Here is a 27,430-nt window from a genome sequence, read left to right as displayed (position 1 = left end):
AGGTATAGATACAAAAACAGACAGGTCCCACTGAGAGGCGATCTCGGACCGCTGGATTCAGAGTCCCAGAGTTCTGACCATTAGAACTGAAATTCCGATGCCGGGAATCGGACCTCGGCCTCCTGGGTGAAAGCCAAGTATCCTAGCCACCGGACACGTTAGGCAGGAGTTGCTCCATAGAAAAGGGGGATTGAGATGAAAAAAGTAGTCAATGCCTGAAACAGGTATAGATACAAAAACAGACAGGTCCCACTGAGAGGCGATCTCGGACCGCTGGATTCAGAGTCCCAGAGTTCTGACCATTAGAACTGAAATTCCGATGCCGGGAATCGGACCTCGGCCTCCTGGGTGAAAGCCAAGTATCCTAGCCACCGGACACGTTAGGCAGGAGTTGCTCCATAGAAAAGGGGGATTGAGATGAAAAAAGTAGTCAATGCCTGAAACAGGTATAGATACAAAAACAGACAGGTCCCACTGAGAGGCGATCTCGGACCGCTGGATTCAGAGTCCCAGAGTTCTGACCATTAGAACTGAAATTCCGATGCCGGGAATCGGACCTCGGCCTCCTGGGTGAAAGCCAAGTATCCTAGCCACCGGACACGTTAGGCAGGAGTTGCTCCATAGAAAAGGGGGATTGAGATGAAAAAAGTAGTCAATGCCTGAAACAGGTATAGATACAAAAACAGACAGGTCCCACTGAGAGGCGATCTCGGACCGCTGGATTCAGAGTCCCAGAGTTCTGACCATTAGAACTGAAATTCCGATGCCGGGAATCGGACCTCGGCCTCCTGGGTGAAAGCCAAGTATCCTAGCCACCGGACACGTTAGGCAGGAGTTGCTCCATAGAAAAGGGGGATTGAGATGAAAAAAGTAGTCAATGCCTGAAACAGGTATAGATACAAAAACAGACAGGTCCCACTGAGAGGCGATCTCGGACCGCTGGATTCAGAGTCCCAGAGTTCTGACCATTAGAACTGAAATTCCGATGCCGGGAATCGGACCTCGGCTCCTGGGTGAAAGCCAAGTATCCTAGCCACCGGACACGTTAGGCAGGAGTTGCTCCATAGAAAAGGGGGATTGAGATGAAAAAAGTAGTCAATGCCTGAAACAGGTATAGATACAAAACAGACAGGTCCCAGCGAGAGTCGAACTCGGACCGCTGGATTCAGAGTCCCAGAGTACTGACCATTAGAATTGAAATTCCGATGCCGGGAATCGGACCTCGGCCTCCTGGGTGAAAGCCAAGTATCCTAGCCACCGGATACGTTAGGCAGGAGTTGCTCCATAGAAAAGGGGGATTGAGATGAAAAAAGTAGTCAATGCCTGAAACTGGTATAGATACAAAAACAGACAGGTCCCACCGAGAGTCGAACTCGGACCGCTGGATTCAGAGTCCCAGAGTTCTGACCATTAGAATTGAAATTCCGATGCCGGGAATCGGACCTCGGCCTCCTGGGTGAAAGCCAAGTATCCTAGCCACCGGACACGTTAGGCAGGAGTTGCTCCATAGAAAAGGGGGATTGAGATGAAAAAAGTAGTCAATGCCTGAAAGAGGTATAGATACAAAAACAGACAGGTCCCACCGAGAGTCGAACTCGGACCGCTGGATTCAGAGTCCCAGAGTACTGACCATTAGAATTCAAATTCCGATGCCGGGAATCGGACCTCGGCCTCCTGGGTGAAAGCCAAGTATCCTAGCCACCGGACACGTTAGGCAGGAGTTGCTCCATAGAAAAGGGGGATTGAGACGAAAAAAGTAGTCAATGCCTGAAACAGGTATAGATACAAAAACAGACAGGTCCCACCGAGAGTCGAACTCGGACCGCTGGATTCAGAGTCCCAGAGTACTGACCATTAGAATTGAAATTCCGATGCCGGGAATCGGACCTCGGCCTCCTGGGTGAAAGCCAAGTATCCTAGCCACCGGACACGTTAGGCAGGAGTTGCTCCATAGAAAAGGGGGATTGAGATGAAAAAAGTAGTCAATGCCTGAAACAGGTATAGATACAAAAACAGACAGGTCCCACCGAGAGTCGAACTCGGACCGCTGGATTCAGAGTCCCAGAGTACTGACCATTAGAATTCAAATTCCGATGCCGGGAATCGGACCTCGGCCTCCTGGGTGAAAGCCAAGTATCCTAGCCACCGGACACGTTAGGCAGGAGTTGCTCCATAGAAAAGGGGGATTGAGATGAAAAAAGTAGTCAATGCCTGAAACAGGTATAGATACAAAAACAGACAGGTCCCACCGAGAGTCGAACTCGGACCGCTGGATTCAGAGTCCCAGAGTACTGACCATTAGAATTGAAATTCCGATGCCGGGAATCGGACCTCGGCCTCCTGGGTGAAAGCCAAGTATCCTAGCCACCGGACACGTTAGGCAGGAGTTGCTCCATAGAAAAGGGGGATTGAGATGAAAAAAGTAGTCAATGCCTGAAACAGGTATAGATACAAAAACAGACAGGTCCCACCGAGAGTCGAACTCGGACCGCTGGATTCAGAGTCCCAGAGTACTGACCATTAGAATTGAAATTCCGATGCCGGGAATCGGACCTCGGCCTCCTGGGTGAAAGCCAAGTATCCTAGCCACCCGACACGTTAGGCAGGAGTTGCTCCATAGAAAAGGGGGATTGAGACGAAAAAAGTAGTCAATGCCTGAAACAGGTATAGATACAAAAACAGACAGGTCCCACTGAGAGGCGATCTGGGATCGCTGGATTCAGAGTCCCAGAGTGCTGACCATTACAACTGAAATTCCGGTGCCGGGAATCGGACTCGGGCCTCCTGGGTGAAAGCCAGGTATCCTAGCCACGAGACCAAACAGGACACGTTAGGCAGGAGTTGCTCGATAGAAAAGGGGGATTGAGATGAAAAAAGTAGTCAATGCCTGAAACAGGTATAGATACAAAAACAGACAGGTCCCACTGAGAGGCGATCTCGGATGGTTGGATTCAGAGTCCCACAGTGCTGACCATTAGAACTGAAATTCCGATGCTGGGAATCGGACCCAGGCTTCCTGGGTGAAAGCCAGGTATCCTAGCCACGAGACCACACAGGACACGTTAGGCAGGAGTTGCTCGATAGAAAAAGGGGATTGAGACGAAAAAAGTAGTCAATGCCTGAAACAGGTATAGATACAAAAACAGACAGGTCCCACTGAGAGGCGATCTCGGATGGTTGGATTCAGAGTCCCAGAGTGCTGACCATTACAACTGAAATTCTTATGCCGCGAATCGGTCTCGGGCCTCCTCGGTGAAAGCCAGGTACCCTAGCCACGAGACCACACAGGACACGTTAGGCAGGAGTTGCTCGATAGAAAAAGGGGATTGAGACGAAAAAAGTAGTCAATGCCTGAAACAGGTATATATACAAAAACAGACAGGTCCCACTGAGAGGCGATTTCGGATCGCTGGATTCAGAGTCCACAGTGTTGACCATTACAATTAAAATTCCGATGCCGCGAATCGGACCCAGGCTTCCTGGGTGAAAGCCAGGTATCCTAGCCACGAGACCACACAGGACACGTTAGGCAGGAGTTGCTCGATAGAAAAAGGGGATTGAGACGAAAAAGGTAGTCAATGCCTGAAACAGGTATAGATACAAAAACAGACAGGTCCCACTGAGAGGCGATCTCGGATGGTTGGATTCAGAGTCCCAGAGTGCTGACCATTACAACTGAAATTCTTATGCCGCGAATCGGACTCGGGCCTCCTCGGTGAAAGCCAGGTATCCTAGCCACGAGACCACACAGGACACGTTAGGCAGGAGTTGCTCGATAGAAAAAGGGGATTGAGACGAAAAAAGTAGTCAATGCCTGAAACAGGTATAGATACAAAAACAGACAGGTCCCACTGAGAGGCGATCTCGGATGGTTGGATTCAGAGTCCCAGAGTGCTGACCATTACAATTAAAATTCTGATGCCGCGAATCGGACCCAGGCTTCAAGGGTGAAAGCCAGGTATCCTAGCCACGAGACCACACAGGACACGTTAAGCAGGAGTTGCTCGATAGAAAAAGGGGATTGAGATGAAAAAGTAGTCAATGCATGAAGCAGGTATAAATACAAAAACAGACAGGTCCCACTGAGAGGCGATCTCGGATCGCTGGATTCAGAGTCCACAGTGCTGACCATTACAATTAAAATTCTGATGCCGCGAATCGGACCCGGGCCTCCTGGGTGAAAGCCAGGTATCCTCGTCACTAGACCACACCGGACACCTTAGGCAGGAGTTGTTCGACTGAAAAAAGGGATTGAAACGAAAAAAGTAGTCTACGCCTGAAAACGTATGGATACAAAAACAGACCATTACACCATGGGACCTGAAACACGATGCCGGGACTCAGACCCGCGCCTCCTGGGTGAAAGCCCGGTATCCAAGCCACTAGACCACACCGGACACCTTAGGCAGGAGTTGTTCGATTGAAAAAAGGGATTGAAACTAAAAAAGTAGTCTACGCCTGAAAACATATAGATACAAAAACAGACCATTACACGATGGGACCTGAAACTCGATGCCGGGACTCAGACCCAGGCCTCCTGGGTGAAAGCCAGGTATCTTAGTCACTAGACCACACCGGACACCTTAGGCAGGAGTTGCTCGATAGAAAAAGGGGATTGAGATGAAAAAAGGTAGTCAACGCCAGAAACAGGTATAGATACAAAAACAGACAGGTCCCACTGGGAGGCGACCTCGGATGGTTGGATTTAGGGTCCAGAATGCTGACCATAACAACTCAAATTCCGATGCCGGGAATCGGACCCAGGCCTCCTGGGTGAAAGCCTGGTATCCTAGCCACTAGACCACACCGGACACGTTAGGCAGGCGGTGGTCGATAGAAAAAAAGAGATGAGATGAAACAAGCAGTCAAAGCCTCAAAACAGTTTAGATACAAAAGCAGACAGGCCCCACCGAGAGTCGAACTCGGATCGCTGGATTGAGAGTCCAGAGTGCAGACCATTACACCATGGGACCTTAAATTCGATGCTGGGAATCAGATCCGGGCCTCCCGGGTGAAAGCCAGGTATCCTAACCACTAGACCACACCGGACACATTATGCAGGCGGTGGTCGATAGAAACAAGGGATGACATGAAACAAGCAGTCAAAGCCTGAAACAGTTTAGATACAAAAACAGACAGGCCCCACCGAGAGTCGAACTCGGATCGCTGGATTGAGAGTCCAGAGTGCAGACCATTACACCATGGGACCTTAAATTCGATGCTGGGAATCAGATCCGGGCCTCCCGGGTGAAAGTCAGGTATCCTAACCACTAGACCACACCGGACACATTATGCAGGCGGTGGTCGATAGAAACAAGGGATGACATGAAACAAGCAGTCAAAGCCTGAAACAGTTTAGATACAAAAACAGACAGGCCCCACCGAGAGTCGAACTTGGATCGCTGAATTCAGAGTCCAGAGTGCAGACCATTGCACCATGAGACCTGAAACTCGATGCTGGGAATCAGACCCGGGCCTCCTGGGTGAAAGCCACTAGACCACCCTCGGGCACGTTAGGCAGGAGTTGTTCGATTGAAAAAAGGGATTGAAACGAAAAAAGTAGTCTATGCCTGAAAAACGTATAGATACAAAAACAGATAGGTCCCACCTCGTATCGCTCGATTCAGACTCCACATTGCTGACCATTACAACTGAAATTCCGCTGCCGGGAATCGGACCCGTGCCTCCTCGTTGAATGCCAGGTACCCTAGCCACTAGACCACAGAGGACACGTTATGCAAGAATTGATCGATAGAAAAAAGGGATTGAGATGAAAAAATTGTCAACGCCTGAAACAGGTATAGAGAAAAAACAGAGAGGTCCCACCGAGAGGCGATCTCGGATGGTTGGATTCAGAGTCCCAGAGTGCTGACCATTACAACTGAAATTCTTATGCCGCGAATCGTACTCGTGCCTCCTCGGTGAAAGCCAGGTACCCTAGCCACGAGACCACACAGGACACGTTAGGCAGGAGTTGCTCGATAGAAAAAGGGGATTGAGACGAAAAAAGTAGTCAATGCCTGAAACAGGTATAGATACAAAAACAGACAGGTCCCACTCAGAGGCGATTTCGGATCGCTGGATTCAGAGTCCACAGTGTTGACCATTACAATTAAAATTCCGATGCCGCGAATCGGACCCAGGCTTCCTGGGTGAAAGCCAGGTATCCTAGCCACGAGACCACACAGGACACGTTAGGCAGGAGTTGCTCGATAGAAAAAGGGGATTGAGACGAAAAAAGTAGTCAATGCCTGAAACAGGTATAGATACAAAAACAGACAGGTCCCACTGAGAGGCGATCTCGGATGGTTGGATTCAGAGTCCCAGAGTGCTGACCATTACAACTGAAATTCTTATGCCGCGAATCGGACCCGGGCTTCCTGGGTGAAAGCCAGGTATCCTAGCCACGCGACCACACAGGACACTTAGGCAGGAGTTGCTCGATAGAAAAAGGGGATTGAGATGAAAAAGTAGTCAATGCATGAAACAGGTATAGATACAAAAACAGACAGGTCCCACTGAGAGGCGATCTCGGATCGCTGGATTCAGAGTCCACAGTGCTGACCATTACAATTGAAATTCCGATGCCGCGAATCGGACCCAGGCTTCAAGGGTGAAAGCCAGGTATCCTAGCCACGAGACCACACAGGACACGTTAAGCAGGAGTTGCTCGATAGAAAAAGGGGATTGAGATGAAAAAGTAGTCAATGCATGAAGCAGGTATAAATACAAAAACAGACAGGTCCCACTGAGAGGCGATCTCGGATCGCTGGATTCAGAGTCCACAGTGCTGACCATTACAATTAAAATTCTGATGCAGCGAATCGGACCCGGGCCTCCTGGGTGAAAGCCAGGTATCCTAGTCACTAGACCACACCGGACACCTTAGGCAGGAGTTGTTCGACTGAAAAAAGGGATTGAAACGAAAAAAGTAGTCTCCGCCTGAAAACGTATGGATACAAAAACAGACCATTACACCATGGGACCTGAAACACGATGCCGGGACTCAGACCCGCGCCTCCTGGGTGAAAGCCCGGTATCCAAGCCACTAGACCACACCGGACACCTTAGGCAGGAGTTGTTCGATTGAAAAAAGGGATTGAAACTAAAAAAGTAGTCTACGCCTGAAAACATATAGATACAAAAACAGACCATTACACGATGGGACCTGAAACTCGATGCCGGGACTCAGACCCAGGCCTCCTGGGTGAAAGCCAGGTATCTTAGTCACTAGACCACACCGGACACCTTAGGCAGGAGTTGCTCGATAGAAAAAGGGGATTGAGATGAAAAAAGGTAGTCAACGCCAGAAACAGGTATAGATACAAAAACAGACAGGTCCCACTGGGAGGCGACCTCGGATGGTTGGATTTAGGGTCCAGAATGCTGACCATAACAACTCAAATTCCGATGCCGGGAATCGGACCCAGGCCTCCTGGGTGAAAGCCTGGTATCCTAGCCACTAGACCACACCGGACACGTTAGGCAGGCGGTGGTCGATAGAAAAAAAGAGATGAGATGAAACAAGCAGTCAAAGCCTGAAACAGTTTAGATACAAAAGCAGACAGGCCCCACCGAGAGTCGAACTCGGATCGCTGGATTGAGAGTCCAGAGTGCAGACCATTACACCATGGGACCTTAAATTCGATGCTGGGAATCAGATCCGGGCCTCCCGGGTGAAAGCCAGGTATCCTAACCACTAGACCACACCGGACACATTATGCAGGCGGTGGTCGATAGAAACAAGGGATGACATGAAACAAGCAGTCAAAGCCTGAAACAGTTTAGATACAAAAACAGACAGGCCCCACCGAGAGTCGAACTTGGATCGCTGAATTCAGAGTCCAGAGTGCAGACCATTGCACCATGAGACCTGAAACTCGATGCTGGGAATCAGACCCGGGCCTCCTGGGTGAAAGCCACTAGACCACCCTCGGGCACGTTAGGCAGGAGTTGTTCGATTGAAAAAAGGGATTGAAACGAAAAAAGTAGTCTATGCCTGAAAAACGTATAGATACAAAAACAGATAGGTCCCACCTCGTATCGCTCGATTCAGACTCCACATTGCTGACCATTACAACTGAAATTCCGCTGCCGGGAATCGGACCCGTGCCTCCTCGTTGAATGCCAGGTACCCTAGCCACTAGACCACAGAGGACACGTTATGCAAGAATTGATCGATAGAAAAAAGGGATTGAGATGAAAAAATTGTCAACGCCTGAAACAGGTATAGAGAAAAAACAGAGAGGTCCCACCGAGAGGCGATCTCGGATGGTTGGATTCAGAGTCCCAGAGTGCTGACCATTACAACTGAAATTCTTATGCCGCGAATCGTACTCGTGCCTCCTCGGTGAAAGCCAGGTACCCTAGCCACGAGACCACACAGGACACGTTAGGCAGGAGTTGCTCGATAGAAAAAGGGGATTGAGACGAAAAAAGTAGTCAATGCCTGAAACAGGTATAGATACAAAAACAGACAGGTCCCACTGAGAGGCGATTTCGGATCGCTGGATTCAGAGTCCACAGTGTTGACCATTACAATTAAAATTCCGATGCCGCGAATCGGACCCAGGCTTCCTGGGTGAAAGCCAGGTACCCTAGCCACGAGACCACACAGGACACGTTAGGCAGGAGTTGCTCGATAGAAAAAGGGGATTGAGACGAAAAAAGTAGTCAATGCCTGAAACAGGTATATATACAAAAACAGACAGGTCCCACTGAGAGGCGATTTCGGATCGCTGGATTCAGAGTCCACAGTGTTGACCATTACAATTAAAATTCCGATGCCGCGAATCGGACCCAGGCTTCCTGGGTGAAAGCCAGGTATCCTAGCCACGAGACCACACAGGACACGTTAGGCAGGAGTTGCTCGATAGAAAAAGGGGATTGAGACGAAAAAAGTAGTCAATGCCTGAAACAGGTATAGATACAAAAACAGACAGGTCCCACTGAGAGGCGATCTCGGATGGTTGGATTCAGAGTCCCAGAGTGCTGACCATTACAACTGAAATTCTTATGCCGCGAATCGGACCCGGGCTTCCTGGGTGAAAGCCAGGTATCCTAGCCACGCGACCACACAGGACACTTAGGCAGGAGTTGCTCGATAGAAAAAGGGGATTGAGATGAAAAAGTAGTCAATGCATGAAACAGGTATAGATACGAAAACAGACAGGTCCCACTGAGAGGCGATCTCGGATCGCTGGATTCAGAGTCCACAGTGCTGACCATTACAATTGAAATTCCGATGCCGCGAATCGGACCCAGGCTTCAAGGGTGAAAGCCAGGTATCCTAGCCACGAGACCACACAGGACACGTTAAGCAGGAGTTGCTCGATAGAAAAAGGGGATTGAGATGAAAAAGTAGTCAATGCATGAAGCAGGTATAAATACAAAAACAGACAGGTCCCACTGAAAGGCGATCTCGGATCGCTGGATTCAGAGTCCACAGTGCTGACCATTACAATTAAAATTCTGATGCCGCGAATCGGACCCGGGCCTCCTGGGTGAAAGCCAGGTATCCTAGTCACTAGACCACACCGGACACCTTAGGCAGGAGTTGTTCGACTGAAAAAAGGGATTGAAACGAAAAAAGTAGTCTCCGCCTGAAAACGTATGGATACAAAAACAGACCATTACACCATGGGACCTGAAACACGATGCCGGGACTCAGACCCGCGCCTCCTGGGTGAAAGCCAGGTATCCTAGCCACGCGACCACACAGGACACTTAGGCAGGAGTTGCTCGATAGAAAAAGGGGATTGAGATGAAAAAGTAGTCAATGCATGAAACAGGTATAGATACAAAAACAGACAGGTCCCACTGAGAGGCGATCTCGGATCGCTGGATTCAGAGTCCACAGTGCTGACCATTACAATTGAAATTCCGATGCCGCGAATCGGACCCAGGCTTCAAGGGTGAAAGCCAGGTATCCTAGCCACGAGACCACACCGGACACCTTAGGCAGGAGTTGCTCGATAGAAAAAGGGGATTGAGATGAAAAAAGGTAGTCAACGCCAGAAACAGGTATAGATACAAAAACAGACAGGTCCCACTGGGAGGCGACCTCGGATGGTTGGATTTAGGGTCCAGAATGCTGACCATAACAACTCAAATTCCGATGCCGGGAATCGGACCCAGGCCTCCTGGGTGAAAGCCTGGTATCCTAGCCACTAGACCACACCGGACACGTTAGGCAGGCGGTGGTCGATAGAAAAAAAGAGATGAGATGAAACAAGCAGTCAAAGCCTGAAACAGTTTAGATACAAAAGCAGACAGGCCCCACCGAGAGTCGAACTCGGATCGCTGGATTGAGAGTCCAGAGTGCTGACCATTACAACTGAAATTCTTATGCCGCGAATCGTACTCGTGCCTCCTCGGTGAAAGCCAGGTACCCTAGCCACGAGACCACACAGGACACGTTAGGCAGGAGTTGCTCGATAGAAAAAGGGGATTGAGACGAAAAAAGTAGTCAATGCCTGAAACAGGTATAGATACAAAAACAGACAGGTCCCACTGAGAGGCGATTTCGGATCGCTGGATTCAGAGTCCACAGTGTTGACCATTACAATTAAAATTCCGATGCCGCGAATCGGACCCAGGCTTCCTGGGTGAAAGCCAGGTACCCTAGCCACGAGACCACACAGGACACGTTAGGCAGGAGTTGCTCGATAGAAAAAGGGGATTGAGACGAAAAAAGTAGTCAATGCCTGAAACAGGTATAGATACAAAAACAGACAGGTCCCACTGAGAGGCGATCTCGGATGGTTGGATTCAGAGTCCCAGAGTGCTGACCATTACAACTGAAATTCTTATGCCGCGAATCGGACCCGGGCTTCCTGGGTGAAAGCCAGGTATCCTAGCCACGCGACCACACAGGACACTTAGGCAGGAGTTGCTCGATAGAAAAAGGGGATTGAGATGAAAAAGTAGTCAATGCATGAAACAGGTATAGATACGAAAACAGACAGGTCCCACTGAGAGGCGATCTCGGATCGCTGGATTCAGAGTCCACAGTGCTGACCATTACAATTGAAATTCCGATGCCGCGAATCGGACCCAGGCTTCAAGGGTGAAAGCCAGGTATCCTAGCCACGAGACCACACAGGACACGTTAAGCAGGAGTTGCTCGATAGAAAAAGGGGATTGAGATGAAAAAGTAGTCAATGCATGAAGCAGGTATAAATACAAAAACAGACAGGTCCCACTGAAAGGCGATCTCGGATCGCTGGATTCAGAGTCCACAGTGCTGACCATTACAATTAAAATTCTGATGCCGCGAATCGGACCCGGGCCTCCTGGGTGAAAGCCAGGTATCCTAGTCACTAGACCACACCGGACACCTTAGGCAGGAGTTGTTCGACTGAAAAAAGGGATTGAAACGAAAAAAGTAGTCTCCGCCTGAAAACGTATGGATACAAAAACAGACCATTACACCATGGGACCTGAAACACGATGCCGGGACTCAGACCCGCGCCTCCTGGGTGAAAGCCAGGTATCCTAGCCACGCGACCACACAGGACACTTAGGCAGGAGTTGCTCGATAGAAAAAGGGGATTGAGATGAAAAAGTAGTCAATGCATGAAACAGGTATAGATACAAAAACAGACAGGTCCCACTGAGAGGCGATCTCGGATCGCTGGATTCAGAGTCCACAGTGCTGACCATTACAATTGAAATTCCGATGCCGCGAATCGGACCCAGGCTTCAAGGGTGAAAGCCAGGTATCCTAGCCACGAGACCACACCGGACACCTTAGGCAGGAGTTGCTCGATAGAAAAAGGGGATTGAGATGAAAAAAGGTAGTCAACGCCAGAAACAGGTATAGATACAAAAACAGACAGGTCCCACTGGGAGGCGACCTCGGATGGTTGGATTTAGGGTCCAGAATGCTGACCATAACAACTCAAATTCCGATGCCGGGAATCGGACCCAGGCCTCCTGGGTGAAAGCCTGGTATCCTAGCCACTAGACCACACCGGACACGTTAGGCAGGCGGTGGTCGATAGAAAAAAAGAGATGAGATGAAACAAGCAGTCAAAGCCTGAAACAGTTTAGATACAAAAGCAGACAGGCCCCACCGAGAGTCGAACTCGGATCGCTGGATTGAGAGTCCAGAGTGCTGACCATTACAACTGAAATTCTTATGCCGCGAATCGTACTCGTGCCTCCTCGGTGAAAGCCAGGTACCCTAGCCACGAGACCACACAGGACACGTTAGGCAGGAGTTGCTCGATAGAAAAAGGGGATTGAGACGAAAAAAGTAGTCAATGCCTGAAACAGGTATAGATACAAAAACAGACAGGTCCCACTGAGAGGCGATTTCGGATCGCTGGATTCAGAGTCCACAGTGTTGACCATTACAATTAAAATTCCGATGCCGCGAATCGGACCCAGGCTTCCTGGGTGAAAGCCAGGTACCCTAGCCACGAGACCACACAGGACACGTTAGGCAGGAGTTGCTCGATAGAAAAAGGGGATTGAGACGAAAAAAGTAGTCAATGCCTGAAACAGGTATATATACAAAAACAGACAGGTCCCACTGAGAGGCGATTTCGGATCGCTGGATTCAGAGTCCACAGTGTTGACCATTACAATTAAAATTCCGATGCCGCGAATCGGACCCAGGCTTCCTGGGTGAAAGCCAGGTATCCTAGCCACGAGACCACACAGGACACGTTAGGCAGGAGTTGCTCGATAGAAAAAGGGGATTGAGACGAAAAAAGTAGTCAATGCCTGAAACAGGTATAGATACAAAAACAGACAGGTCCCACTGAGAGGCGATCTCGGATGGTTGGATTCAGAGTCCCAGAGTGCTGACCATTACAACTGAAATTCTTATGCCGCGAATCGGACCCGGGCTTCCTGGGTGAAAGCCAGGTATCCTAGCCACGCGACCACACAGGACACTTAGGCAGGAGTTGCTCGATAGAAAAAGGGGATTGAGATGAAAAAGTAGTCAATGCATGAAACAGGTATAGATACAAAAACAGACAGGTCCCACTGAGAGGCGATCTCGGATCGCTGGATTCAGAGTCCACAGTGCTGACCATTACAATTGAAATTCCGATGCCGCGAATCGGACCCAGGCTTCAAGGGTGAAAGCCAGGTATCCTAGCCACGAGACCACACAGGACACGTTAAGCAGGAGTTGCTCGATAGAAAAAGGGGATTGAGATGAAAAAGTAGTCAATGCATGAAGCAGGTATAAATACAAAAACAGACAGGTCCCACTGAAAGGCGATCTCGGATCGCTGGATTCAGAGTCCACAGTGCTGACCATTACAATTAAAATTCTGATGCCGCGAATCGGACCCGGGCCTCCTGGGTGAAAGCCAGGTATCCTAGTCACTAGACCACACCGGACACCTTAGGCAGGAGTTGTTCGACTGAAAAAAGGGATTGAAACGAAAAAAGTAGTCTCCGCCTGAAAACGTATGGATACAAAAACAGACCATTACACCATGGGACCTGAAACACGATGCCGGGACTCAGACCCGCGCCTCCTGGGTGAAAGCCAGGTATCCTAGCCACGCGACCACACAGGACACTTAGGCAGGAGTTGCTCGATAGAAAAAGGGGATTGAGATGAAAAAGTAGTCAATGCATGAAACAGGTATAGATACAAAAACAGACAGGTCCCACTGAGAGGCGATCTCGGATCGCTGGATTCAGAGTCCACAGTGCTGACCATTACAATTGAAATTCCGATGCCGCGAATCGGACCCAGGCTTCAAGGGTGAAAGCCAGGTATCCTAGCCACGAGACCACACCGGACACCTTAGGCAGGAGTTGCTCGATAGAAAAAGGGGATTGAGATGAAAAAAGGTAGTCAACGCCAGAAACAGGTATAGATACAAAAACAGACAGGTCCCACTGGGAGGCGACCTCGGATGGTTGGATTTAGGGTCCAGAATGCTGACCATAACAACTCAAATTCCGATGCCGGGAATCGGACCCAGGCCTCCTGGGTGAAAGCCTGGTATCCTAGCCACTAGACCACACCGGACACGTTAGGCAGGCGGTGGTCGATAGAAAAAAAGAGATGAGATGAAACAAGCAGTCAAAGCCTGAAACAGTTTAGATACAAAAGCAGACAGGCCCCACCGAGAGTCGAACTCGGATCGCTGGATTGAGAGTCCAGAGTGCAGACCATTACACCATGGGACCTTAAATTCGATGCTGGGAATCAGATCCGGGCCTCCCGGGTGAAAGCCAGGTATCCTAACCACTAGACCACACCGGACACATTATGCAGGCGGTGGTCGATAGAAACAAGGGATGACATGAAACAAGCAGTCAAAGCCTGAAACAGTTTAGATACAAAAACAGACAGGCCCCACCGAGAGTCTAACTCGGATCGCTGGATTGAGAGTCCAGAGTGCAGACCATTACACCATGGGACCTTAAATTCGATGCTGGGAATCAGATCCGGGCCTCCCGGGTGAAAGTCAGGTATCCTAACCACTAGACCACACCGGACACATTATGCAGGCGGTGGTCGATAGAAACAAGGGATGACATGAAACAAGCAGTCAAAGCCTGAAACAGTTTAGATACAAAAACAGACAGGCCCCACCGAGAGTCGAACTCGGATCGCTGAATTCAGAGTCCAGAGTGCAGACCATTGCACCATGAGACCTGAAACTCGATGCTGGGAATCAGACCCGGGCCTCCTGGGTGAAAGCCACTAGACCACCCTCGGGCACGTTAGGCAGGAGTTGTTCGATTGAAAAAAGGGATTGAAACGAAAAAAGTAGTCTATGCCTGAAAAACGTATAGATACAAAAACAGATAGGTCCCACCTCGTATCGCTCGATTCAGACTCCACATTGCTGACCATTACAACTGAAATTCCGCTGCCGGGAATCGGACCCGTGCCTCCTCGTTGAATGCCAGGTACCCTAGCCACTAGACCACAGAGGACACGTTATGCAAGAATTGATCGATAGAAAAAAGGGATTGAGATGAAAAAATTGTCAACGCCTGAAACAGGTATAGAGAAAAAACAGAGAGGTCCCACCGAGAGTCGAACTCGGATCGCTGGATCCAGAGTCCAGACCATTACACCATGGGAACTGAAATTCCGAAGCCGGGTATCGGACCCAGGGCTTCTGGATGAAAGCGAGGTATCCTAGCCACTAGACCACACAGGACACGTTACGCAGGAATTGGTCGATAGAAAAAAAGGGACTGAGATGAAAAAAATAGTCAATGCCTGAAACAGGTATAGATACAAAAACAAAGAGGTCCCACCGAGAGTCGAACTCGGATCGCTGGATTCAGAGTGCTGACCATTACACCATGGGACATGAAATTCGGAAGCCGGGTATCGATCCCGGGGCTCATTGGTGAAAGCCAGGTATCCTAGTCACTAGACCACACAGGACACGTTATGCAGGAATTGGTCGATAGAAAGAAAGGGATTGAGATGAAAAAAATAGTCAACGCCTGAAACAGGTATAGATACAAAAACAGAGAGGTCCCGCCGAGAGTCGAACTCGGATCGCTGGATTCAGAGTGCTGGCCATTACACCATGGGACATGAAATTCGGAAGCCGGGTATCGATCCCGGGGCTCATTGGTGAAAGCCAGGTATCCTAGTCACTAGACCACACAGGGCACGTTATGCAGGAATTGGTCGATAGAAAGAAAGGGATTGAGATGAAAAAAATAGTCAACGCCTGAAACAGGTATAGATACAAAAACAGAGAGGTCCCGCCGAGAGTCGAACTCGGATCGCTGGATTCAGAGTGCTGACCATTACACCATGCGACATGAAATTCGGAAGCCGGGTATCGATCCCGGGGCTCATTGGTGAAAGCCAGGTATCCTAGTCACTAGACCACACAGGACACGTTACGCAGGAATTGGTCGATAGAAAAAATGGGACTTAGATGAAAAAAATAGTCAATGCCTGAAACAGGTATAGATACAAAAACAGAGAGGTCCCGTCGAGAGTCGAACTCGGATCGCTGGATTCAGAGTGCTGACCATTACACCATGGGACATGAAATTCGGAAGCCGGTTATCGATCCCGGGGCTCATTGGTGAAAGCCAGGTATCCTAGTCACTAGACCACACAGGACACGTTATGCAGGAATTGGTCGATAGAAAGAAAGGGACTGAGATGAAAAAAATAGTCAATGCCTGAAACAGGTATAGATACAAAAACAGAGAGGTCCCACCGGATCGCTGGATTCAGTGTCCGGACCATGACACCATGGGAACTGAAATTCTGATGCCTGGAATCGAATCCGGGCCTCCTGGGTGAAAGCCAGGTATCCTAGCCACTAGACCACACCGAACACGTTAGGCAGGCGCAAAAAACAACTTTATTTCAGGATGATGGGTCGGGAGTTTCATCGGCGGGGGCGATACTCTACCCCAGTGCTGTATGTGAAGCTGGGAACGAAGTAATGGGTCCTGTTACAATGAGGATCGAAGTCCTGTGGCGTCCAAAAAGGTGAAGATAGCCCTGAGGGCAGAGCGCTGGTGAGGTGGAAGGTGGATGCGGCCAGGGGCCAAGCAATGTTGTGAGGGAGAGGGGACGGGAGTCTAGCTCGTTGAGGGAGGCGGAGAGGACGGAGCGGGAAGGGTGGTAGTGTGGGCAATGGAGAAGAATGTGCTCGAGATCTTCAACACCACCGCAGTGAGTGCAGTGGGGAAAGTTAACTTGTCTCAAGCGGTAGCGCCACTGTGCTGTGAACGCCACGTCGAGGCGCATTCGATGAACTAATACGGCGTCTTGACGAGAGATATGTGCTGGCATGCGGAGAGCGAGCGCTGGGTCAACTCTGCTCAGCATGGCAGGGGGTAGTATGTCGGCGGTCCGTTGGCGGGTAGCCAGAGGAGTCTGGAGGTTCGAGAGTCCGGAGAGGAGATTCGAAGTATGGAACCCCGATCGCCTCTCAGTATCGCGTCCGTGTCCGAGACGAGAGAGCTGCTTCGGCGGCACTGTCCGCCAGCTCATTGCCTTCGACACCACAATGGGCGGGAACCCATTGGAGAGCGAGCCTATGTCCTGCTTTGTAGACAAGTTTGTAAGCGGTTACCACATCCATAGCCAACGCTGCGGAGGAGCCTCGTATGCCAGAATTTTCAATTGCTGGCTGAGTCAGTAAAGACCACCCAATTCGGGGGGGGGGGCGAAGGAACGATGTGCTGCAAAAAGAAAAGTAAGGCGTACAGCGGCACAAAACAACTCTTGCACGGAATGCCGGAAAATTGGACACTTCGCAAGTGTCTGTCGGAGAGGTCCCAAAGGACGTGGTAAACTCCCTAACAAAGCTGTCAATGTGGAAGTCATGGATGTGGTTGAAGACTACAACGTCCTGGGAGCTGCGCGGGGCAGCCAGGGCAGAGCACGCTTCATTGACCTTAGCATCAACGGACATCCTGTTCAGGCCAAAACTGACTCCGGGGGAGACGTCACGGTCGTGGGCGAAGAATTTCCCGGCATACCAAAGAAATTAAGCCACGGCGACCCGCTCATGGGTCCGGGTGGTACACAGCTCAACGTACTGGAAAAGTTTAAAGCTGTCATCACCTGGAAAGAAACGATTTTCGTGGCAGACACTGTTTTTTGGTCCGAAATCTGAAAGACCCGCTACTAGGAATGCCAGCGCTAGAGGAACTGGGAGTGATTACGTTTTTGAGTGATGTCACACGGGATGATTTAGTGTGTTCTTAGTGTAGTGCACTCCAACCAGCGAATGTCATTTTCACTACGTGCTTGCTAGACGGCTTAAGTAAGTGTCACTCACTGATCTCTATGTATAAAGGCTGGATTGCGCATAGGAGAGGGGCGCGTGGGAGAGAGGTGCGGCAACCGGCCACCATGTTGGAGGGCCCACTGGTGCCGGCTGCTCCCATAGGAAACAATGGGAAGCGATTTGATTTGGAGTATTTATTGCGCTTTAAACGCTCCTCATTGCTGATTAGCACGCATTTTTTCTTAGGAATCAGTGTGCTGATGTATTCCAAACGGCTTCAGCCGTGTTTCTGTAGTTTTTAATGGTAATTGCCTTCTTTTTCTTCTCCGCTGCCTGTATTCCGAATAGGGGGTCGTAGCTGTCGTGCACAAGGCGCACACGCACGAAGGTGAATCTGGTGAATGTCAACTTATAAAATTAACTCTTTTTGCTCAGAAAGGTTTCACACTGTTTGTTATTGTAAGGTACTTCCGTTTTTCTATTTTTTTGTTTGTTTTCGTTTGTTGTTCGGTTTTCGTGTGGTGTTCCGTGGTTCTCGTTCTTTAATATGTGGTTTGGTATTGCATGGTTCTCGTTTGACTTTTTTCCGTTATCGTATTATGTTCTACGAGTGTCTCTGTGTGTGTTCTACAATAAGACCTCGATCCTAATTCTGAAGGGTCTCACCACCAGCAGTGGGGTGGAGTATAGACGCTGGCGATGAAACTCCCCATTCCTCATCTTAAAATAACGTTATTGTCACGAGTGCGTTGCAGTTATTCAGCTGTCAGCGTATTTCATTACAGAAATTTGAAGCGCTGTGCACGAAGAGCATGCACATGCATGACTTATCACACACGCTGTAGGAGCGACTGCACATACTAGGTTAACGCAGCAGTTTATTTACTTCCACCGTACCTCACAAATTAACAGAACAGTGGAACAAATTGGCATATTGGGGCAGGTTCTGCATCCGCTTCTTCGGCACAGCTGAGCGACTGTGAGGGGAACCTGCAAGCACAAGCGCAATGTTAATAGAAAATACATGGTTTTGAGATTGATAGGAACAGCCATCCGTACTTTTTTAGTACGCAATGGCACCAGCGAAGTAGCAATGCAAACAAGTCCGAGTTGTCAGATGCATGCGATACGAATAAACAGATTTTTCCTCAAAATATAGAGCTCACCTGTGAAAAATTATCCCTCTTTCTCTGTTCGTGTGGAGTGTACTCAAAGCTGCAACAAACTGGCATCACATGCCCTGTCTTTTAAAGTAAATTTTAAAAAATACGGGCAGCCCCGCTTGAACTAAATGCAAACGACAGAATGCGTTGGGCCCACCAATATGGCGGCCGGTGACCACGTTGTGGAGCACCCTATGCGCGATCCAGGCTATACTATAGAGATCAGTGGTGTCACTAATGCAGTGATGGAAATTACGACGGATAAGAGTAAACGGCGGCAACATTTCCAGCCGTGCACCACAATACCTTCCTCCAGAATGTTTTCCTTTTATTTAGAAACCCTTCCTGTTAATCTTCTTCCAATATTAAACAAATTGGCCTCACACATATGCTACAACAAAAATGGCTGCCGCTGGAATGCTGAGACCGCGAAGTTGTCGCAGGCTGTTAACAACAGTAGTAACATGTTTTTTTGGCACCACCTCGCACTGTACTTAAACAAAATAAACACGCTATTGAAAATGCCCTTTTAAAAATAATGTGGTGTTGGGACGCCTCGCATTTTCACACTATTTCTACATGTGCCGCAAAGCCTGCCGTCGAGGCTACACACTTTGTCCGCCGAACACAAGTGAAGTGAGTTTGGGGAACTCAATAAATCGTCAGTGCGCTTTCTGCCGAGTGTCACTAAAAGATGTCGTGTGACAGCGTAGGAATGACGCTAAGTGCAAGCGTCACTCGCTGAAAGTGACACTAAATTAGTCCGTCCGAGTGTCCCGTCTGAATACGAAGCGATGTGTCCGTCGACATTTCACGGAATCGGGAAGATACCTGGTGAACACACCACTCAGCTAGTTGCGAACGCCGTGCCCTTCTCGGTTTCGACACCGCGTCGTGTACCTCTACCATTACGCTCACTTATCGGCAAAGAGTTGCGTCGACTAGAGTCGCTTTCAGTAATTCGCAAAGTAGAAACTCCCGCTCCGTGGTGCGCGCCGATAGTCCCAGTGCTAAAGCCCAACAGTTCAGGTCCGCATTTGCGTGGACTTCACGCGGCTATATACAAACGGTGGACAACATATCCTAAACCAACGGTGGAAGAAATGCTTGCGGGAACTTGTGAGAAGCGAAGTTTTTCTCAAAACTCGACGGGAACTGGGGATTTCACCAGACACAGTTGTCGCCGAAGTGCCAAAAATTAACTACATTCATCACCCCCTTTGGACGCTGCTGCTACCAGCGGCTACCTTTCAGCATAACTTCGGCACCGGAAGTTTTTCAAAGAAAGATGATGGAAAATCTAGATGGACTGCCTGGCGTCCAGAACATGATGGATGACATTTTCGTCTTCGGAAGGACTAAGGAAGAGCATGACTACCGTTTAAAGCAAACCATGGATCGTCTCCATCAAAGCGGTATGACCCTGAACAGAGAAAAATGCAAGTTCGGAGTCAACAAAGTTTCCTTCCTTGGGGTGATCGTCACTGATCAAAGCAATCTTCCCAGACCTTCGAAAGATAACCGCTATAAAGACCCTTCCACCGCCCACAAATGTTGTGGAACTTAGGAGGTTCCTAGGAATGATGAATCATGTTGCGCGATTCTTAACGCATTTGTCACACGCGTCACAACCGCTTCGAGCACTTCTATCTAAATATGCGCATTGGACCATTGCAGCGCAGGGTCCTCATTGCGGGCCTTCTGGGTCTGAAATGACCAGGCTTCTCAGTAAATTACTTTAGTAATTTACTGTAATATTTTTGTTGCGGGTTGCTTCGGGACTCTCTGTGTGAACATCAATATAGAGTCATGAAACGTCATGTCTTTGGGATAGAGACTAAGATACTGAACATATATATACATACATTTCTGTATATTCTGTCGTTTAGGGTACCACAGCACGGTCTCATCACTCGACTTGCAGTACATTGTGCTGCTTACCGAAGCAGCACAATGTACTGAAAATCAAGTGCAATAGGGATGGACAGTATGTGTCTTATCAATGTTTCTTAGCTTTAAGAGTCTGTTCAAGGTCTGCCACCTACCCGTCCACCCCATTGCACTCGACTTTCAGTACACTGTGCTGCTTCGGGAAGCAACACAATGTACTGAAAGTCGAGTGCAGTTGGGGTGGACGGGTAGGTGGCAGATCTTGAACAGACTCTTGAAACTAAGGAACATTGATGAAACACAAACCGTCCACCCCTATTGCACTCGACTTTCAGTACACTGTGCTGCTTACCCAAGCAGCACAATGTACTGAAAGTCGAGTGATGAGACCGTGCTGTGGTACCATAAACGACAGAATATACAGAAATGTATGTATATATATGTTCAGTATCTTAGTCTCTATCCCAAAGACATGACGTTTCATGACTCTATATTGATGTTCACACAGAGAGTCCCGAAGCAACCCGCAACAAAAATATTACAGTAAATTACTAAAGTAATTTACTGAGAAGTCTGGTCATTTCAGACCCAGAAGGCCCGCAATGAGGACCCTGTGCTGCAATCACAGATGACCTCATCGTCAGTGTTGTCGCTTCCGATAGTGTTCAAGAAGAATCTGATAATGAAAGCGGGGATGCACCATCTGTGACGGGAGAAAATGCGCGGGCGGCACTGAAACAGCGCTGGTATTTTTGAAACAACAGAACAATATTTCACAAGTTCATGCCATTAGCAACGGTTTGCAAGAACTGGATGTGTGTATTTGAATGAAACAGATGACGATGAATAATTTTCTGTGTAACGGTCAATAAAGATCTCATTTTTGCTTTTAGGATCACTCTGGAATTTTGCATTTCACTTATCCGGCTCCCCCGCGACCCGGACATTTTCACAATTAACGGAGCCGTCAAGTTAAAGGCGGGTCGACTGTATTTGCGTGTCGCTTTTCACGACAGCGCACTTCATTTGTGGACTGTCGTTGTGGGTTAAGACGTCACGGGCCCTATTCCGAGCCGGTGTCGAGTAGCAAGAGACAGTGTTGATAGAGTATCGTCAGAAGCCGACTACGAGCATCAGAAGCGACACTTGCCCGTTTTGGTATTCCCATGTAGCTTTTAACGACAGTGTGCTTGATTTGTGGACTGTCAATGCAGGTTAAGACGTCAGGGTCCCTATTCCGAGCCGCTGTCCAGCGCCAGCGACGATGCCTATAGACGAGTACTGGTAGAAGGCGATTACGAGCACTGGGGGCAACCCTTCCTTGTTTTGGTATTTTCATGTCACTTATAAAGACAGTGTTCTTGCTTTGCTGACTGTCATTAGAGGTTCAGACGTCAGGGGCCATATTCCGAGCCACTGCCGAGCGCCAGCGACGGTGTCGGTAGCTGGCGATTACGAGCACCGGGAGCAGCACTTGCCCTTATTGATATTTTCATGTCGCTTTTCATGACAGTTCACTTCGTTTGTTGACTGTTGTTATGGGTTAAGACGTCAGGGGCCCTATTCCGAGCCGGTGTCGAGTAGCAAGAGACAGTGTTGATAGAGTATCGTCAGAAGGCGACTACGAGCATCAGAAGCGACACTTGCCCGTTTTGGTATTCCCATGTAGCTTTTGACGACAGTGTGCTTGATTTGTGGACTGTCAATGCAGGTTAAGATGTCAGGGTCCCTATTCCGAGCCGCTGTCCAGCGCCAGCGACGATGCCTATAGACGAGTACTGGTAGAAGGCGATTACGAGCACTGGGGGCAACCCTTCCTTGTTTTGGTATTTTCATGTCACTTATAAAGACAGTGTTCTTGCTTTGCTGACTGTCATTAGAGGTTCAGACGTCAGGGGCCATATTCCGAGCCACTGCCGTAATCGCCAGCGACGGTGTCGGTAGCTGGCGATTACGAGCACCGGGAGCAGCACTTGCCCTTATTGATATTTTCATGTCGCTTTTCATGACAGTTCACTTCGTTTGTTGACTGTTGTTATGGGTTAAGACGTCAGGGGCCCTATTCCGAGCCGGTGTCGAGTAGCAAGAGACAGTGTTGATAGAGTATCGTCAGAAGGCGACTACGAGCATCAGAAGCGACACTTGCCCGTTTTGGTATTCCCATGTAGCTTTTGACGACAGTGAGCTTGATTTGTGGACTGTCAATGCAGGTTAAGACGTCAGGGTCCCTATTCCGAGCCGCTGTCCAGCGCCAGCGACGATGCCGATAGAGGAGCATTGGTATAAGGTGATTACGAGCACCGGGAGTGACACTTCCCCATTTTGGTATTTCCACGTCGCTTTTAACGACAGTGTGCTTGGTTTGTTGACTGTCGTTAGAGGTTAAGACGTCAGGGGCGTTATTCCGAGCCACTGCCGAGCACCAGCGACGGTGTCGGTAGAAGGCGATTACGAGCAACAGGAGCAGCACTTGCCCTTATTGGTATTTCCATGTCGCTTTTCATGACAGTTCACTTCGTTTGTTGACTGTTGTTATGGGTTAAGACGTCAGGGGCCCTATTACGAGCCGGTGTCGAGTAGCAAGAAACGGTGTTGATAGAGTATCATCAGAAGGCTACGACGAGCATCAGAAGCGACACTTGCCCGTTTTGGTATTTTCATGTCATTTTTCATGACAGTGCATTTCGTTTGTTGACTGTCGTTATGGGTTAAGACGTCAGGGGCCCTATTCCGAGCCGGTGTCGAGTAGCAAGAAACGGTGTTGATAGAGTATCGTCAGAAGGCGACAACGAGCATCAGAAGCGACACTTGCCCGTTTTGGTATTTCCATGTCGCTTTTCATGACAGTTCACTTCGTTTGTTGACTGTTGTTATGGGTTAAGACGTCAGGGGCCCTATTCCGAGCCGGTGTCGAGTAGCAAGAAACGGTGTTGATAGAGTATCGTCAGAAGGCGACTACGAGCATCAGACGCGACAGTTGCCCGTTTTGGTATTTCCATGTCGCTTTTCATGACAGTTCACTTCGTTTGTTGACTGTTGTTATGGGTTAAGACGTCAGGGGCCCTATTCCGAGCCGGTGTCGAGTAGCAAGAAACGGTGTTGATAGAGTATCGTCAGAAGGCGACTACGAGCATCAGACGCGACAGTTGCCCGTTTTGGTATTTCCATGTCGCTTTTCATGACAGTTCACTTCGTTGGTTGACTGTTGTTATGGGTTAAGACGTCAGGGGCCCTATTCCGAGCCGGTGTCGAGTAGCAAGAAACGGTGTTGATAGAGTATCGTCAGAAGGCGACTACGAGCATCAGAAGCGACACTTGCCCGTTTTGGTATTCCCATGTAGCTTTTGACGACAGTGAGCTTGATTTGTGGACTGTCAATGCAGGTTAAGACGTCAGGGTCCCTATTCCGAGCCGCTGTCCAGCGCCAGCGACGATGCCGATAGAGGAGCATTGGTATAAGGTGATTACGAGCACCGGGAGTGACACTTCCCCATTTTGGTATTTCCACGTCGCTTTCAACGACAGTGTGCTTGGTTTGTTGACTGTCGTTAGAGGTTGAGACGTCAGGGCCTTATTCCGAGCCACTGCCGAGCGCCAGCAACGGTGTCGGTAAAAGGCGCTTACGAGCAACAGGAGCGACACTTGCCCGTTTTGGTATTTTCATGTCGTTTTTTATGACAGTGCATTTCGTTTGTTGGCTGTCGTTATGGGTTAAGACGTCAGGGACCCTATTCCGAGCCGGTGTCGAGTGCCAGAGACAGTGTTGATAGAGTATCGGCAGAAGACGACTACGAGCATCAGAAGCGACACTTGCCCGTTTTGGTATTTTCATGTCGTTTTTTATGACAGTGCATTTCGTTTGTTGGCTGTCGTTATGGGTTAAGACGTCAGGGACCCTATTCCGAGCCGGTGTCGAGTGCAAGAGACAGTGTTGACAGAGTATCGGCAGAAGACGACTACGAGCATCAGACGCGACACTTGACAGTTTTGGTATTTTCATGTTGTTTTTCATGACAGTGCATTTTGTTTGTTGACTGTCGTTATGGGTTTAGACGTCAGGGACCCTATTCCGAGCCGGTGTCGAGTGCAAGAGACAGTGTTGACAGAGTATCGGCAGAAGACGACTACGAGCATCAGACGCGACACTTGCCCGTTTTGGTATTTTCATGTTGTTTTTCATGACAGTGCATTTTGTTTGTTGACTGTCGTTATGGGTTAAGACATCACGGACCCTATTCCGAGCCGGTGTCGAGTGCAAGAGACAGTGTTGACAGAGTATCGGCAGAAGACGACTACGAGCATCAGACGCGACACTTGCCCGTTTTGGTATTTTCATGTTGTTTTTCATGACAGTGCATTTTGTTTGTTGACTGTCGTTATGGGTTAAGACGTCAGGGACCCTATTCCGAGCCGGTGTCGAGTGCAAGAGACAGTGTTGACAGAGTATCGGCAGAAGACGACTACGAGCATCAGACGCGACACTTGACAGTTTTGGTATTTTCATGTTGTTTTTCATGACAGTGCATTTTGTTTGTTGACTGTCGTTATGGGTTAAGACATCACGGACCCTATTCCGAGCCGGTGTCGAGTGCAAGAGACAGTGTTGACAGAGTATCGGCAGAAGACGACTACGAGCATCAGACGCGACACTTGCCCGTTTTGGTATTTTCATGTCGTTTTTCATAACAGTGCATTTCGTTTGTTGACTGTCGTTATGGGTTAAGACGTCAGGGACCCTATTCCGAGCCGGTGTCGAGTGCCAGAGACAGTGTTGATAGAGTATCGGCAGAAGACGACTACGAGCATCAGACGCGACACTTGCCCGTTTTGGTATTTTCATGTCATTTTTCATGACAGTGCATTTCGTTTGTTGACTGTCGTTATGGGTTAAGACGTCAGGGACCCTATTCCGAGCCGGTGTCGAGTGCCAGAGACAGTGTTGACAGAGTATCGGCAGAAGACGACTACGAGCATCAGACGCGACACTTGCCCGTTTTGGTATTTTCATGTCATTTTTCATGACAGTGCATTTCGTTTGTTAACTGTCGTTATGGGTTAAGACGTCAGGGACCCTATTCCGAGCCGGTGTCGAGTGCCAGAGACAGTGTTGATAGAGTATCGGCAGAAGACGACTACGAGCATCAGACGCGACACTTGCCCGTTTTGGTATTTCCATGTCATTTTTCATGACAGTGCATTTCGTTTGTTAACTGTCGTTATGGGTTAAGACGTCAAGGACCCTATTCCGAGCCGGTGTCGAGTGCCAGAGACAGTGTTGATAGAGTATCGGCAGAAGGCGTATGAGCATCAGAAGCGACACTTGCCCGTTTTGGTATTTTCATGTCGTTTATCATGACAGTGCATTTCGTTTGTTGACTGTCGTTATGGGTTAAGACGTCAGGGACCCTATTCCGAGCCGGTGTCAAGTGCCAGAGACAGTGTTGATAGAGTATCGGCAGAAGGCGACTACGAGCATCAGAAGCGACACTTGCCCGTTTTGGTATTTTCATGTCGTTTTTCATCACAGTGCATTTCGTTTGTTGACTGTCGTTATGGGTTAAGACGTCAGGGACCCTATTCCGAGCCGGTGTCAAGTGCCAGAGACAGTGTTGATAGAGTATCGGCAGAAGGCGACTACGAGCATCAGAAGCGACACTTGCCCGTTTTGGTATTTTCATGTCGTTTTTCATCACAGTGCATTTCGTTTGTTGAGTGTCGTTATGGGTTAAGACGTCAGGGACCCTATTCCGAGCCGGTGTCAAGTGCCAGAGACAGTGTTGATAGAGTATCGGCAGAAGGCGACTACGAGCATCAGAAGCGACACTTGCCCGTTTTGGTATTTTCATGTCGTTTATCATGACAGTGCATTTCGTTTGTTGACTGTCGTTATGGGTTAAGACGTCAGGGACCCTATTCCGAGCCGGTGTCGAGTGCCAGAGACAGTGTTGATAGAGTATCGGCAGAAGGCGACTACGAGCACCAGAAGCGACACTTGCCCGTTTTGGTATTTTCATGTCGTTTTTCATGACAGTGCATTTCGTTTGTTGACTGTCGTTATGGGTTAAGACGTCAGGGACCCTATTCCGAGCCGGTGTCAAGTGCCAGAGACAGTGTTGATAGAGTATCGGCAGAAGGCGACTACGAGCATCAGAAGCGACACTTGCCCGTTTTGGTATTTTCATGTCGTTTATCATGACAGTGCATTTCGTTTGTTGACTGTCGTTATGGGTTAAGACGTCAGGGACCCTATTCCGAGCCGGTGTCGAGTGCCAGAGACAGTGTTGATAGAGTATCGGCAGAAGGCGACTACGAGCACCAGAAGCGACACTTGCCCGTTTTGGTATTTTCATGTCGTTTTTCATGACAGTGCATTTCGTTTGTTGACTGTCGTTATGGGTTAAGACGTCGGGCGTTATTCCGAGCCACTGCCCAGTGCCAGTGACGGTGTCGTTAGAAGATGATTACGAGCACTGGGAGCAGCACTTGCCCTTATTGGTATTTTCATGTCGTTTTTCATGACAGTGCATTTCGTTTGTTGACTGTCGTTATAGGTTAAGATGTCAGGGGCGTTATTCCGAGCCACTGCCCAGCGCCAGTGACGGTGTCGTTAGAAGATGATTACGAGCACTGGGAGCAGCACTTGCCCTTATTGGTATTTTCATGTCG

At 49.0% G+C, this 27,430-nt stretch overlaps 11 non-coding genes across 11 annotated transcripts; all 11 read right to left on the bottom strand.

Moving 5' to 3' along the window:
• Nucleotides 1–4,739: 4,739 nt before the first annotated feature.
• Trnae-uuc (transfer RNA glutamic acid (anticodon UUC)) lies at nt 4,740–4,811 on the bottom strand. Its single transcript has one exon. It is a non-coding gene; the product is annotated as a tRNA-Glu (tRNA).
• A 90-nt stretch (nt 4,812–4,901) lies between these two features.
• Nucleotides 4,902–4,973, bottom strand: Trnae-cuc (transfer RNA glutamic acid (anticodon CUC)). The gene has a single exon. It is a non-coding gene; the product is annotated as a tRNA-Glu (tRNA).
• A 164-nt stretch (nt 4,974–5,137) lies between these two features.
• Trnae-cuc (transfer RNA glutamic acid (anticodon CUC)) lies at nt 5,138–5,209 on the bottom strand. The gene has a single exon. It is a non-coding gene; the product is annotated as a tRNA-Glu (tRNA).
• Nucleotides 5,210–7,405: 2,196 nt separating this feature from the next.
• Nucleotides 7,406–7,477, bottom strand: Trnae-uuc (transfer RNA glutamic acid (anticodon UUC)). The gene has a single exon. It is a non-coding gene; the product is annotated as a tRNA-Glu (tRNA).
• Nucleotides 7,478–7,566: 89 nt separating this feature from the next.
• Nucleotides 7,567–7,638, bottom strand: Trnae-cuc (transfer RNA glutamic acid (anticodon CUC)). Its single transcript has one exon. It is a non-coding gene; the product is annotated as a tRNA-Glu (tRNA).
• A 2,474-nt stretch (nt 7,639–10,112) lies between these two features.
• Nucleotides 10,113–10,184, bottom strand: Trnae-uuc (transfer RNA glutamic acid (anticodon UUC)). Its single transcript has one exon. It is a non-coding gene; the product is annotated as a tRNA-Glu (tRNA).
• A 1,723-nt stretch (nt 10,185–11,907) lies between these two features.
• On the bottom strand, nt 11,908–11,979 carry Trnae-uuc (transfer RNA glutamic acid (anticodon UUC)). Its single transcript has one exon. It is a non-coding gene; the product is annotated as a tRNA-Glu (tRNA).
• Nucleotides 11,980–13,933: 1,954 nt separating this feature from the next.
• Trnae-uuc (transfer RNA glutamic acid (anticodon UUC)) lies at nt 13,934–14,005 on the bottom strand. The gene has a single exon. It is a non-coding gene; the product is annotated as a tRNA-Glu (tRNA).
• An 89-nt stretch (nt 14,006–14,094) lies between these two features.
• Trnae-cuc (transfer RNA glutamic acid (anticodon CUC)) lies at nt 14,095–14,166 on the bottom strand. Its single transcript has one exon. It is a non-coding gene; the product is annotated as a tRNA-Glu (tRNA).
• A 164-nt stretch (nt 14,167–14,330) lies between these two features.
• On the bottom strand, nt 14,331–14,402 carry Trnae-cuc (transfer RNA glutamic acid (anticodon CUC)). Its single transcript has one exon. It is a non-coding gene; the product is annotated as a tRNA-Glu (tRNA).
• A 164-nt stretch (nt 14,403–14,566) lies between these two features.
• On the bottom strand, nt 14,567–14,638 carry Trnaq-cug (transfer RNA glutamine (anticodon CUG)). Its single transcript has one exon. It is a non-coding gene; the product is annotated as a tRNA-Gln (tRNA).
• Nucleotides 14,639–27,430: the final 12,792 nt, after the last annotated feature.

The sequence above is a fragment of the Ornithodoros turicata genome, chromosome 1 (genome assembly GCF_037126465.1).
Source record: "Ornithodoros turicata isolate Travis chromosome 1, ASM3712646v1, whole genome shotgun sequence".
In the NCBI taxonomy this organism is placed as follows: Eukaryota; Metazoa; Arthropoda; class Arachnida; order Ixodida; family Argasidae; genus Ornithodoros; species Ornithodoros turicata.
Note: the sequence above shows the minus strand (reverse complement) of the source record. Positions and strands in the feature narration are given on the sequence as shown.